Source organism: Schistocerca nitens, chromosome 2 (genome assembly GCF_023898315.1).
Source record: "Schistocerca nitens isolate TAMUIC-IGC-003100 chromosome 2, iqSchNite1.1, whole genome shotgun sequence".
NCBI lineage: Eukaryota > Metazoa > Arthropoda > Insecta > Orthoptera > Acrididae > Schistocerca > Schistocerca nitens.
In genome coordinates this window covers 815,878,941-815,895,033 of record NC_064615.1, presented here as the reverse complement: position 1 = coordinate 815,895,033, position 16,093 = coordinate 815,878,941, and the positions used below count along the sequence as shown (strand labels likewise).

At 41.1% G+C, this 16,093-nt stretch overlaps 1 protein-coding gene across 1 annotated transcript in view; it reads right to left on the bottom strand.

Annotated features, from left to right (window-relative positions):
* The window catches only part of LOC126235361 (pickpocket protein 28-like), a 174,058-nt gene that overhangs the window by 138,341 nt on the left and 19,624 nt on the right, over positions 1-16,093 (bottom strand). The gene's annotated exons all lie outside the window — the stretch shown is intronic.

Here is a 16,093-nt window from a genome sequence, read left to right as displayed (position 1 = left end):
GCCTACAGGGCTCGAATAGTTTTCACTGAAGATAGTCACACAGTGACAGAAATCGATGTGTAAAATAAAGGATTATGACCGATGCTGTCACATATCCAAAATATTTTGAAGCGAAGAACTGCATCGCCTGAAGGACTGACCCCAGTTATCCTGTACATCAGAAGACAGTTCGTACACATTAAGTGAAGTGTATTTGTACACATTCATTTAGTTAAAATAACACACGTTTTGTTGTAATTGACTTTAAATTAAATTTTGCACATAGGTAAGCGTAATCTATACACAGCACTTTTATAAAAATTATACTTATTTTGTCGTGATTGCACTGAAATTTGCACATAGATAATAATCAAAACTGACAGTTGTTACTGACGTGTTTAAACCATATAATGTGTTTATTGACTGTGTTTAAGCAATGTTTGGTCGTATGATCATAAAACCAAAAGCCAAAATAAATTTAAAAAATTCTACCATTTTTCTAATCTACAAACCTGACAACTGCCCCATTATAAGTTGTAACAAAATTGCCTGGAATTCTTCCTCACCTAAATCCTACAAGCGCTTTGAAATCTAAGAAAGACTCGCACTTCGCCTTGCATCTCGCATCGTCATACCTTTCCCGATTCCCACCTTACAGCAACTCATCCACATCCCACACATTCTTCTCTTCTTGGAGCACAGTATGACCCAACAAGTTAGTCATGTAATCGAATTAAAACATCTTGTAACACAAATAATGTGTTATTTTAATTAGTGTTTTATTTAAATACCTTTTTTCTTATCCTTTATGTAGGAGAGAGTCTGATAAAACTGGGTAGTCTGATGAAATAGGGTATCGTACTTTTCTCGTTTGATATCTGCTGCCATCTCCCGGTAAACATAGTAACCTCTTTCCCACTCAATGGCGTTCATTCTTAGAGTAGCTGCAGTACGTTGAAAGCACCCGTCAGTTCTCTCGGTGGAAAAATATATTTTTGCAGTGTTGTGTTGTAATATTCGACTGTGAATTGTGCGTTTATATTTGCAAGACACTATTTTGAAGACTGTAAAGTAAGTATAAGTTAAACATTGTCTGCACTACAGATCATTGTTTCAAAATGTTTGTCCCGCTCAAGGGCTGTTGAAATCAACTTCTTCTTAACATGGCGTTGTCGCATAAAACAGGGTGCCACTAAGTTTGATAAAACAAGGTAGTACCCCGTTTTATCAGCCTGATTTAAAAGTCACCGTTTGCGATTTTCAAATTGTTTATTAACTTAAATTGTGCAATAATTATGGCGCCTTATAAAAGGAAAGCTGTCAAACAGTCATTGAGTCAAGAGTATGAAAGAAGCTGTAACGGCAGTTTTGGCCCAAACAATGGGCTATTTGAAAACATCAAAGTCCTTCGGGCTTCCTCAGAGTACTCTGGAAGCACGTGTTAAAAAGGCCCGGAGTGGAATGTGTTTAGAGGATGCGACGAAGAAAGGTACGCCTACTTACTATTTTAGAAGAAATTAACTAAACTATTGCAGTTATTATTATTATTACTGTTGTTGTTGTTTTAGGTCTAGGCTGCTACAAACCTGTATTTAATTAGGAGCAGGAAAATGAACTGGCTGAATATATGCTGTTAATGAAAAGCAGATTGTTTGGATTGACCATCGATGAGGTGCGGAGCCTTGCTTTCGAAGTGGCAGAGAAAAATAACTTGCCACATAACTTCAGCAAGACTAATAAGATGGCAGGAAAATGCAGGTTATATTCGTTTCTGAAGAGGAATCATGAAATAAGCCTGCGTTCTGCCGAGCCAACATCCTTTGGTTTGCTGTTAGAACTTTATAATAGGTACAGCTTCACAGCTGATAGAGTCTATAATGTGGATGAGACAGGAATAACAACAGTCCCTAATAAGCAACCAAAGGTGCTTGCCTTGAGGAGAAAACGTCAAGTTGGCGGTTTGGTTTCTGCAGAGAGAGGCATCTTAGTGACTGCTGTAGCTTGTATGAGCGCTTCTGCAATTGATTTGCCCACAATATTTGTGTACCCTATACAAAGAGCCAAGCCTGAGCTGCTGGATAATGCTCCGCCAGCATCTACTGTGGAGTATCACCCTAGCGGATGGGTGCAGAAAGAAATTTTCCTGAAGTGGTTTCAACGATTTGTTGAATTTTCAAAACCAACTGCAGATAAAGCCGTTCTTCTGCTCTTGGATGGTCACTCAACACACACGAAGAGTATTGAACTTATTGATATGGCTAGAGAAAACCATGTTCATCTCTTATGCTTCCCCCAACAATGCACCCACCGAATGCAGCCCCTGGATGTTACATTCATGGCCCCACTGAGCAATTATTACTCTCAAGAGGTTCGAAAGTGGCTTCAGTGTCATCCTGGACGAGTGATAACTATCAATAAAGTTGCAGGGCTGTATGAGACAGCATTCATGAAGCTGCTTCTACTGAGAATTCTGTAAATGCATTCCGTAAAACTTGAGTTTTCCACTGGATGCAGATATTTTCCCTGATTGGATGTATCAGTCTGCCGAAACAACAGACACTGACCCACTGTTGGAGAAAGGTGATGTCCCGCATTCGGAACCTACTTCAGAGTCATTAAATCGAGAAACATCTTTTCCAACCACACTAAGGTCTTCCAAGTCGGACAGGCCTAAGCCTTCAACTTCAGCTTTCCACGTCTCTCCAAAAGACATAAAAGCAGTGCTGACAGCTGAAAGAAACGAACAAAAATCTGATAGACGAAAAGACAGCTGTTCTTACCAGTTCACCTTATAAGGAAGAATTATGGTCTTCTATGAAAAAGGGGAAGACTCCCAAAAGGAAACTTTAAATGGGGCCACATTCTAACAGTTCTAGGCCTACTGAAGTCAGAAATGTTGGACAGAAGAAATCAAAGGAAGTTGGAAAAGTACAGGAGTACAGCACATCGTCAGAAGAGGAAGGAGAAGATAATAATACAGCTTGCATTTATTGTAATGAACTTTTCTCCAATTCTAAGTCTGAAGAGGGCTGGGTGAAGTGTTATAAGTGTAATGAATGGGCTCATGGACAGTGCGCTGGCATTAATGATGATGATGATGAATGATATAAATGTGATTTTTGTACATGAAGTGATTGTCAGGTTTTTTAAAATTTTCGTTATAATGTAGTACCCTGTTTTATCCAACTAGTCTGATAAAGCGAGGTAGTTGACACATGTGTAGAAATTTCTTTTCTGTGGTGAGGCACTTTTTTTAAATGTATGTTTTTCATGCCCAATTGTAAGTAAACAGATTGGACAATTAGTCATTAAAAACTCAACAGGTTGGTAGATATAGTTCATTACGTATGCCACTTTGTTTATTAAGTACCCTGTTTTAACAGACTCTCCCGTATTTTTTTGTCACTATTTGTACTTATTTCTGATTTTGTACCAAATATGAAAAATTGCTGTACATCTAAGGTAATATTTGAACACACTGTAGACATTACCGGTCCAGCTACAACGTCGTTAGATTTTAACGATAGGGTAGGTAATGTTGAAGAGAAGTCCCTCTGTGTTAAACAGGGAGAATCGCGTCAGTGGAAAAAGCAAAAGGCACTTGGAGAGGGCAACGCATCAGTGACTACTCAGACACCGTACCGTGCACTTCTCGGATAAGATACTGCCCAGAGATCTGCACAACTCCAGGGAACTATTGCCTCGGACGGTCTGGCTGTGACAGTGCAGATGTGGAATGTGTGAACACTGTTCCAGGATATTTGTTCATTACGTGAAATGCCCTGGGTGAACCTTTTAAACGCTGGGGCTGGAATTACACAGTATTTGACGACGCATACAGACAAGGTACTCTTTCGTTAAGCATTGTAAATTACGCGGACTAGTATTTATTCTGTACTATTTCATCAATATTCACTTTCCAGACACATGAATGTCACCACCGCCTATGTTCGAACCACTCACAGACAGCAAACGGCAGTTGCACTAGCAGTGGAGGGTATATGAAGAGTATCAGGGGGGACGCGGATAATGCAGAAACAGCGATTTATCTTAAGTCTAAAAGCGGCGTGATCATTGGCTTTCGGTCCAAGGGTGGAAGCATTTCCGAAACAAGTTTATAAACTGTTTGCTTCCCACCGTGGTTAAAGTAGACCCTGTCTGGTGCTATCCAAAACCGCGCCCAGCCAATAGCGATGTACTAGGAGCCACAGATGACAGGGGAGGACGACATCTCCGGAGATAAGTTTGGGCGAACAGACGTGCAACTGATGACCATCTGACCTCCCAGATGAACCAAGGGGCTAACAACAGCCTCGATCACCCAGATGAACCGAGATGCTAACAACAGCTTCTCCTCAACGACCTTTCAGCGAATGTTACTTTGTATGAGCCTCCGCAGCAGGCGTCTTATTCATGCAACCATGCTGACTCTTGTTCACTGGCGACTAAGGGTGGAATTTTCTCGCTAGAATCGAAACTGGACGTCCAATGAATGGTGACAGCTGGCCTTTTCAGATGAATCATGTTTTATGTTCCATCGCACAGATGGCCTTTGGCACCTATGGCAAAATGTTTTCACAGATTTCCCTGGGTGATCTCGACATTCTGGAAGGCACAACGAATTAACATAATAATGTATATATCCTTTGGGACAACGTCCACCTCTAAATGTAAATTGTTTCCCCTCTGCTCGATGACGTCTACCAGCACGACAATGGAACATGCCACACAGCTCACAGTGTACGTGCGTGGTTCGAAGGGCACCAGGATGAATTTTCCGCAATCCAACAGAGAATCTGCGGAACCACCTGGACCGGGCAGTTCGCTCGTGCATCCTCACCCCGAGACACCTGGAGCACCTGGCCGCGGCACAGGAGTCGGCATTGCTCGGTACCTTTCAGAACTTCACTGATTCTGTTCTTCCACGCATCGCAGCGGTCCACGCTGCAGCGGTTCTACCAACAGAATTGATGTACGTCGGGGGCAAAGAAGTGTCGTACTTCTGTTGAAGGGGCTCTTCAGCACAACGTCAGTGGTTGCACTGTGCGTTGTGATGGGAATCTTCTCAGTAGATATAACCATGAGGTACCGTGCGGCAATGTACTGACTTAGGATGGGGAGACTAGACCAGGTTTGGCAGATCACTGGTGGACCGCTTGAGACAACACGTCAACTCAGAGCATGTCGAGTGGATACCTGTCAGAGCGAGTAGGACAACAGTGATAAGGGCCGCAGAGTTTCCAACTTCTTCCCTGATATCAGGGAAAGACTAAAACTAAAACATATCGATCCCAGCCGCGGTATGGCACATTTCCTCACAGGACGTGGCTCTTATGGTTCAAATGGCTCTGAGCGCTATGGGACTTAACTTCTGAGGTTATAAGTCCCCTAGAACTTAGAACTACTTAAACCTAACTAACCTAAGGACATCACACACATCCATGCCCGAGGCAGGATTCGAACCTGCGACCTTAGCGGTCGCGCGGTTGCAGACCATGGCCCTTATCCCACGCACCTGAGCCGCGTGAGTCTGCGACAGACTAGTAGATGCACACGCAAGAAGGTTCCCCAGAACACATTGTCCTTTTCTGCGGACAAACATAAGACACACAGTACATGTCAACCACTAGAACACACAAAACGAATTGTATGCCATACTACGCGACCCGCGCCAGTGGACAGAACTAGGTACACTGACTAACGAAACCTCCAAGATCCTATACATAGAATACCTACGTAACACACTTTAAAGAAGGCCAGCCGGTTCACAAAGACAGCAGAGTGCCCATGGGTTGGATGACACCACTGATATCTATTTTCAAGAAGAAGATACAGACTCAGACCTAGCCAACGACACAGATATTGATACGACTGACGTTGATGATCCATAGTGGCAACCTGCGCGACAGAAAATTGGGCCAGAAAAACCGACGCGAGGTGCATACGACATAACAAACTCAAATAAAATCTAAAAACAACGCAACTGTACAGATGTAAATATTTAGCAGCACCTCCATGTCCAACGAGAGGCGCATAGTAAGTGAGCAGGAGCTCAAAGTTAGGTAACTCTTTAAGGGGCCTACGCCTCCTGGTGAGCAACGACGCACGGCCTGGTTGGAAGGTTCTTAATTGTGGTCCCTCTTACCTGAGCCCAACCCGACGGATGCATTAACGTAGATCGGGGAAAACCACCGTTCAGAGCGGGTAGTTTGTGTAGCCGGGAGGTGCTAATTGCTGGGCATTTAACGAGAATGAACAAAGTAGGCTAGACATGGAATGCCATCTTGTATTTTCTTTCTTTATTTTTACACTGATGGTAGCTTAAGAATGGTAGACGTAGAAAACGAATCGTGAGTGGTGTCCAGCGACTTGAAGTTCATTCCAAGACCCTGGCCTCCACCCACAATCATGTGATGGCAACTTCTCATTCTATGCCTGTAGTAGGTTCCTGGCCTACATCCTAAAATTTATCTTGGCGTCATAACGTTAAAAATAAACCTGTATTATTTTCTTAAAAATGCTGTCAGAACTTTATATTATCTTGAGAAACTATTTTGCTGGTTGAGTCAAGTTACTTGGTGCAGTCAGTTACGCAAGTTGCGATAGAATTAAATTTATATTAATTTAGGACTAGCGAACCCGGCAATGCTTCGTAATTGCTAAATATGTTTGGGAATTGCATTATACATGCATCCTATCTTCTTCTTCCCCCTCTGTCTGACCACGACCACCACCTCCCCATCTCTCTGTCCATCTTCTCCTTTCCCCTCTCCATGGCCATTTGCTCCCACCCCTCTCTCCGCTCATCTCCTCATCTCCTCTTCCTTTCCTCCCTCTTACCTTGAGAGCTGATAATTGTTGTCACCAGCTGAACCTTGATAGGGAATTGAAGTCGTTTAAAATGAATAAGTAAACCGGTAAATTTCAAAGTAATCGGAGAACAACTTTCGAAGATCGCATACATAATTCTTTATTTACAAACAGCCCGTTTTGACAGACACTGCTGTGATCCTCAGGTCTTGAAAATTTTATGTTATGACGTGTTCATTTTGAGTTGCACCAAGTTTAGATGTAGATAAAATTTAGCACCTGATACAGAAGTTTGTTATGTTGTTGTTGTGGTCTTCAGTCCTGAGACTGGTTTGATGCAGCTCTCCATGCTACTCTATCCTGTGCAAGCTTCTTCATCTCCCAGTACCTACTGCAACCTACATCCTTCTGAATCTGCTTAGTGTATTGATCTCTTGGTCTCCCTCTACGATTTTTACCCTCCACGCTGCCCTCCAATGCTAAATTTGTGATCCCTTGATGCCTCAAAACATGTCCTACCAACCGATCCCTTCTTCTAGTCAAGTTGTGCCACAAACTTCTCTTCTCCCCAATCCTATTCAATACCTCCTCATTAGTTACGTGATCTACCCACCTTATCTTCAGCATTCTTCTGTAGCACCACATTTCGAAAGCTTCTATTCTCTTCTTGTCCAAACTAGTTATCGTCCATGTCTCACTTCCATACATGGCTACACTCCATACAAATACTTTCAGAAACGCCTTCCTGACACCTAAATCTATACTCGATGTTAACAAATTTCTCTTCTTGAGAAACGCTTTCCTTGCCATTGCCAGTCTACATTTTATATCCTCTCTACTTCGACCATCATCGGTTATTTTACTCCCTAAATAGCAAAACTCCTTTACTACTTTAAGTGTCTCATTTCCTAATCTAATTCCCTCAGCATCACCCGACTTAATTTGACTACATTCCATTATCCTCGTTTTGCTTTTGTTGATGTTCATCTTATATCCTCCTTTCAAGACACTGTCCATTCCGTTCAACTGCTCTTCCAAGTCCTTTGCTGTCTCTGACAGAATTACAATGTCATCGGCGAACCTCAAAGTTTTTACTTCTTCTCCATGAATTTTAATACCTACTCCGAATTTTTCTTTTGTTTCCTTTACTGCTTGCTCAATATACAGATTGAATAATATCGGGGAGAGGCTACAACCCTGTCTCACTCCTTTCCCAACCACTGCTTCCCTTTCATGCCCCTCGACTCTTATAACTGCCATCTGGTTTCTGTACAAATTGTAAATAGCCTTTCGCTCCCTGTATTTTACCCCTGCCACCTTCAGAATTTGAAAGAGAGTATTCCAGTCAACATTGTCAAAAGCTTTCTCTAAGTCTACAAATGCTAGAAACGTAGGTTTGCCTTTTCTTAATCTTTCTTCCAAGATAAGTCGTAAGGTCAGTATTGCCTCACGTGTTCCAACATTCCTACGGAATCCAAACTGATCTTCCCCGAGGTCAGCTTCTACCAGTTTTTCCATTCGTCTGTAAAGAATTCGCGTTAGTATTTTGCAGCTGTGACTTATTAAACTGATAGTTCGGTAATTTTCACATCTGTCAACACCTGCTTTCTTTGGGATTGGAATTATTATATTCTTCTTGAAGTCTGAGGGTATTTCGCCTGTCTCATACATCGTGCTCACCAGATGGTAGAGTTTTGTCATGACTGGCTCTCCCGAGGCCATCAGTATTTCTAGTGGAATGTTGTCTACTCCCGGGGCCTTGTTTCGACTCAGGTCTTTCAGTGCTCTGTCAAACTCTTCACGCAGTATCTTATCTCCCATTTCGTCTTCATCTACATCCTCTTCCATTTCCATAATATTGTCCTCAAGTACATCTCCCTTGTATAAACCCTCTATATACTCCTTCCACCTTTCTACCTTCGCTTCTTTGCTTAGAACTGGGTTTCCATCTGAGCTCTTGATATTCATACAAGTGGTTCTCTTATCTCCAAAGGTCTCTTTAATTTTCCTGTAGGCAGTATCTATCTTACCCCTAGTGAGATAAGCCTCTACATCCTTACATTTGTCCTCTAGCCATCCCTGCTTAGCCATTTTGCACTTCCTGTCGATCTCATTTTTGAGACGTTTGTATTCCTTTTTGCCTGCTTCATTTACTGCATTTTTATATTTTCTCCTTTCATCAATTAAATTCAATATTTCTTCTGTTACCCAAGGATTTCTGCTAGCCCTCGTCTTTTTACCTACTTGATCGTCTGCTGCCTTCACCACTTCATCCCTCAGAGCTACCCATTCTTCTTCTACTGTATTTCTTTCCCCCATTCCTGTGAATTGTTCCCTTATGCTCTCCCTGAAGCTCTCTACAACCTCTGGTTCTTTCAGTTTATCCAGGTCCCATCTCCTTAAATTCCCACCTTTTTGCAGTTTCTTCAGTTTCAATCTGCAGTTCATAACCAATAGATTGTGGTCAGAATCCACATCTGCCCCAGGAAATGTCTTACAATTTAAAACCTGGTTCCTAAATCTCTGTCTTACCATTATATAATCTATCTGAAACCTGTCAGTATCTCCTGGCTTCTTCCATGTATACAGCCTCCTTTCATGATTCTTGAACCAAGTGTTAGCTATGATTAAGTTATGCTCTGTGCAAAATTCTACACGGCGGCTTCCTCTTTCATTCCTTCCCCCCAATCCATATTCACCTACTATGTTTCCTTCTCTCCCTTTTCCTACTGACGAATTCCAGTCACCCATGACTATTAAATTTTCGTCTCCCTTCACTACCTGACTAATTTCTTTTATCTCGTCATACATTTCATCTATTTCTTCATCATCTGCAGAGCTAGTTGGCATATAAACTTGTACTACTGTAGTAGGCATGGGCTTTGTGTCTATCTTGGCCACAATAATGCGTTCACTATGCTGTTTGTAGTAGCTAACCCGCACTCCTATTTTTTTATTCATTATTAAACCTACTCCTGCATTACCCCTATTTGATTTTGTATTTATAACCCTGTAATCACCTGACCAAAAGTCTTGTTCCTCCTGCCACCGAACTTCACTAATTCCCACTATATCTAACTTTAACCTATCCATTTCCCTTTTTAAATTTTCTAACCTACCTGCCCGATTAAGTGATCTGACATTCCACGCTCCGATCCGTAGAACGCCAGTTTTCTTTCTCCTGATAACGAAGTCCTCTTGAGTAGTCCCCGCCCGGAGATCCGAATGGGGGACTATTTTACCTCCGGAATATTTTACCCAAGAGGACACCATCATCATTTAATCATACAGTAGAGCTGCATGTCCTCGGGAAAAATTACGGCTGTAGTTTCCCCTTGCTTTCAGCCGTTCGCAGTACCAGCACAGCAAGGCCGTTTTGGTTAATGTTACAAGGCCAGATCAGTCAATCATCCAGACTGTTGCCCCTGCAACTACTGAAAAGGCTGCTGCCCCTCTTCAGGAACCACATGTTTGTCTGGCCTCTCAACAGATACCCCTCCGTTGTGGTTGCACCTACGGTACGGCCATCTGTATCGCTGAGGCACGCAAGCCTCCCCACCAACGGCAAGGTCCATGGTTCATGGGGGGGAAGTTTGTTATAAACAAAACATTTATAAGTTTGTTATAAACAAAACATTTAAAATTGGAAAGCACCTTGTGCACATAGCCATATTCAATCATCTGTGAACGCTACGTATATGGACATGACCATCTGCACAAGATGCTTTTTGATTTTAAATGTTTTATTTACGACAAACCTTTATATAATGTGCTACATTTTATCTACATATCAACTTGGCGTGAGGTACAACTTAAGATGAACCAATTTTATAAGACCTGAAAATGACACCAAAGTCTGTTGAAACTCGTTGTTTGTAAATAAAGAAATATTTATGTGCTGTTGGCTTTAGAAAGTTTTTAGTTTCGAAGATTTAACATTTTGAGCAAACGAACATTTATATTTTTATTTATATAAATTTCATTGTTTCCAAAGTACCTGTGTTTATGAGACATCTGCGTAGAGAAAGAAGGGGTGCCAATTAATTATGCTTGGGTACATAAGATGTTACTTTGCTCAAAACCATACATAATATTCCCGGAAACGATATTGTGAAGAGTTGCCATTCTGATTTTTTAGTGGCTCACAGTAAAGTACGTAAACAATATTACACGTAAAATATTGTCCAATAGATTAGTCATGAAATAGCTAATGCAGACAGCTATTTTTTTCATTTTTCTTATGTAATCAGTCTTCTGACTGCTTTGATGCGGCCGGCCCTGAATTCCTCTCCTGTGCCAACTTTTCCATATCAGAGTAACAACTGAAACCCGCCCTTATTCGGATCTGCGGGCGGGGACTACACAGGAAGATGTCGTCATCAGAAGAAACAAAACTGGCGACCTATGGATTGGAGTGTGAAATGTTAGATCCCTTAATCGTACAGATAGGCTATCAAATTTGAAGTGGGAAATGGATACGTTAAGATTTGATGTAGAGGGAGTTAATGATGTTCGGTGGCAGGAGGAACAGAATTTCTGCGCAGGTAAATACATGGCTATTAATACAAAATCAAATAGGGGTGATGGAGTCGGTTTAATAATGAATAAAAATACATGAATGCGTTTAAGCTACTATTAATAACATTGCAAGCGCATTATAGTAGCCAAGACAGACACTAAGAGCACAGCCGCCACAATAGTACAGGTATATATGCAGACTGACTCCGCAGATGATAAATCAAAATGTCGTGTGACTAAGGCCTCCTGTCGGGTAGACCGTTCGCCGGTATAAGTCTTTCGATTTGACGCCACTTCGGCGACTTGCGCGTCGTTGGGGATGAAATGATAATGATTACAACAATACAGCACCCAGTCCCTGAGCGGAGAAAATCTCCGACCCAACCGGGAATCGAACCGTGGCCCTTAAGATTATCATTCTGTCGCGCTGACCACTGAGCTACCGGGAGCGGCCTCTGCAAATGATGAAGAGAATGAAGAAATGGATGATGAGATAAAAGAATTTGTTCTGATAGTCAAGGGAGACGATAACGTAATGTGTTATCTCAAAAATGAATTGGATTGTACCATTTGTTCTTCACATGACCTCTACAAGTTCATATATTTTCGCCACCACACATGCACAGAAATAAACAAAAATGGCTTCGCGCTATGAGAGACTATTTCAGAATGGAGCAAATGAGAAGTAATTAACGTTGCATGTGTTAATATGAAAAGAAATTTCCTCCTAAGATGCTGCTGCGACGTAAAATGATTCCTTCCCACCATAGCTTCTAGATGTATCACAGGAAGATTATATTTTTAGAGGAAATACTGGTAAGTCATTTACACTAAGGCACTGTGTAGTTACATATCTTGTGTGATTACTCGTGTCATTACAACTGAAAGTTTGCTAAGCTGTGGAGTGGAAGTGGAGGTAAAATGAAACTATAACTGCGCCAGAATGTGGAAGATGGTTTGAAGGGTGAGATCCTTTGGGAAGAATGAATTTACAATTACCTACGTACACATTCTATCTCACGCCATGACCGTGGCGGAAGCAATAGTAAAAGCCTCGAACGTCTAGGGCGTACTTGAATGTGAAATGTGTAAGTTCGAAACTACATGGGAGACGTTTGGCTACTAGGATTGTCTTCTAATACATGTGCATTTAGTAAAGGCTTTTTCTCAAAGATATGACCTACGAATCGATTTTCTAGACAAACCGTACTGACGATTGCTGAAAGCTGCAGCATATTCAGGAGTATCGAATTCTCTCGTTGCTGCTTCCCTGGATTACTACTGGTTATTTCTCATTGGTCTTAGAGTTATGGTACACCTGTAAAATATAAATTAAGTCGATTTTAGTTTTTAATTAAAGGGGATCTGGAACTGCTGTGGGTCACTTTGAGCTTCCTAGGCATCTATTCTTTCTCTCTGACAACGTATTTATGAAATCGGACGTTTTGTATCGCAGATAGCTTCTGACAGTTCCTTCGACCCAATGATGGTGTCTAAGTCTTGGCATGGAATGAATCACTCATACCATATTATATGGCTGAATGAGGTCGTTGACAGCGTTGTTTGTAATCCGTCAGCTGATAATCACACACATTGGGCGTGATTTTTAATTCGTGCATTAATTATAATATGTACTTGAGTGCAGAAACATAACCTAAATACAAATTTTGAATAGATGCACCTGCTGACAGGATTTAGATTATATTTCAGTCCACTGTTTTTAATCCTCAGCGTTCGTGCACAACATTTAAACTAAAGTAAACCGCCGTTGGTGACTTCGTTCCAGACGCCCCTCGCTATTCTATGTATGAACAAATAGGATTGTAACAGACTAATCGCAAAGGAGCGGCCCGAGGGCACTCATCTACAACATTTTAACGAGCTGAGTTTCAGCTTGTCGCCGGGTGTCTGAGCACGAAGGGGAACTAGAGCCGGTTCCCGAAAGATCCCCAAGGAGTCCTTCGTCACTGGTGTCCTGCACTACAGCTGCCCACTTTGGTATTGATTCTTTAAGAGTGCCTTGCATTGGAAGGATACAGAAGCGATCGACCATGTAAAGCCTCATGAAAATCCGTAACGAGATAAACACACTACAGTAACGTGTCTAGAGCCTCCTGTTGTGATGGAATTTCAGAAAGCATTTTCTTCAGAAAGCATCCCGCTCAAGATGGTGTTGTAAGATGAGGAATGTGAAGTAGAAGTAGCTGAGTCCGAAATCACGAAGTTTGATATTGAAGGAGAGAAGAGTGAATTTCGATAATGAGATTAAAATTATAATTTATATGTCCAGCGCATGGACAGTGGGAAACAAATTTTGGTAACGGCTTCCACTCTATGAAGGGAGCCCTGTAAATTTGTTCTTATCTAATGCCTATTCTAAACTCTGCAATGTAGGTTACTGCTCTGTTCTGATGTGACTTGTTTCATTGTTTGATACTCTGCTTCTGTGTCCATATATGTTGTCAACAGGTTTGCGTCCTGACCAGCGTCAAATGAAGATATTGTCCTTGGGGTTACACGAGTACCCCTCCCTGGTCAATTATGGAGCATTGGTTAGGAATATGAATTTCGGAGCATTGGTTAGGGATATGAATTTTACTTCATTGTGTTTATCGTTAACTAAAAGTGTTTCCAACAGAACACTAGAAAATTCCACTGTTGTTTGACTAACATTAAAACAAGGTCTTAATATTTTTTTAGTTCCAAATGTTTACTGAAATCAAGATCTAAAAACATATTCAGGTCTGTATTTCACGTTCAGCTTGTTGCTAGTGTTTTAGACAATGAAATAAAATTGCAATGCCACCGAGGAACTCTTATGCATCAACCGAGTGGCCCGTTATATTATCATTGCTCTTTCTTTACTTCAAATATTTTGCTGTTCCTCGTTATTATAGCTAGATCTTGACAAGCTGTTAGCAGCCTTTGACGGACTATAATTATTGTTTTATGCATCTCAGCCACATAATATTACAATTTATTATGGTTGCTATTAACATTTATGGAGAGCTGTAAGACAATATTAATCCACTAAAGTTTGTTTGAGCGTGCATGTGGGGGCGCGTGTGTGCTGCGTGCGTGGGTGCGTGCGTCCGTACAAGTTTAACATTAAATCGAAGCCTGTCCTTCGTTTCACCTACAATTACGTAAAATAATTCGGGTTCTTTAAGTCTCCTAATACTTCTCTCACTACTTCGATTGGCATGGCTGACGCAGTTGTGTTTAACCAGTAGCACGGTCGAACGATACTACATTTTTAATCTTCGCTATATTGACAAACTTGAATTTCTCTTTATTGAGAACTAATGTCTAGTATTATAATGAGCTGATGTTTAGAGCATATCTTATGGTATGGATAGAATTTTGTCACACAAATCTCCCTGTAGGTAAACACCTCATGTACGAGTGATTCGAGTTTGATTATTAATGTGTTAGGTTATAATGATACTCACTACGAACATGTTATTACGGAAATCGCTAATACAGTAGGCATGTGTGTAGCGACAGCAAGACGTAAATGACGAGATCAAGTGATCTGTATATAATTTTAGCTGAAAGACGGTCTAGTTACTTTTATCCGCTTGAAAAATACAGTATGTTAACAGCAAGAGACACAACAGACTAAAATCACATAATTCTCTGTTAGACTGTAGTATGCATTATGTTCCGCTCCTTCAATTACGGTTAACATCTCAGCAGCGGAATAGAGATAAGGTAGATTTCATGTGGACGCTTCATAAGAGAGTAACGCTAGAAAGAGAGAAAAGAATAAGAAAAGACAAGTTCCGGACAATGAGAAAAAGTAAAATAGTAGCTTTAACAGAGCAGATGCATCAATACCAAAGAATACTGAAAAGAAAAGAAAGCTAAAAGCTAGGTAAATGTTATTCCTTGTGATTTCTGGAGGAGTATCAAAAATTATTTCAATACCTGCAGTAATGATTGACTGACTGTTCATAATTTCTATATCGACTGCTTCCCAACGGACTTAATCAACTGCAAAAATAAGTGTGGTTAGGGTTATTTCATTCACTGACTAATCATTCGTTTCGTCTTATTTCAGGCTGACAGTATTCCGTGCCAGTGTAAATATATCTTTTGATACGTGGAGGTCACAATGTGTGTTCCCTTCACACAAGTTAGCTAAAACTAAGAAAGGAAAATGAAACAGATTCCAGATATCTGAAATACAACGTGCAGAGAAAATAATTATCATATCATTCGAAGCGGCGGTGCCAAGTAAATCTCAACAACGTGTTTTAGTTGTAGAATAACCCACAGTGTTTTACAACTTTTTCTTTGATTTTGGTCAAAGCTCTTTAGCCATCAAACACGTTCGTACTGGTCTCAACGCACTTGCTCACAACACAGTTCATGAAGTACAACAGTATATTGTATCATATCAAAGGCCTTCACAGAATGTGCCAGTAGTTTTTGAAAACCATGGAAACCGAAATCTAGACAGCCGGACAGTTATCTGAATACCTGTCTTCCAAAACCCATAGCCTGGTGTGCATATAGAGGTCTTTGAGCTTCTGTGGTTTGTTGTCGACAATCTAGTATCTCCCAGTGACAGAGGAAACGAATAGCAGCGACTGGTATATACCAAAGCTCTTTTTCTACTTAACAAAGAGCCTTTGGAGCTCGCTGAATGTCAGTAGTCGAGAAGCATTCACTTGGTTACTTGAGTTTGACAGGGTTCTTATCAGTATTGCCGTTTCGTCATGGACGTTAAGTCTGTTAAGCTTCTACGTAACTAGAGGGTGCATGCGGGCGCAGATGGTCA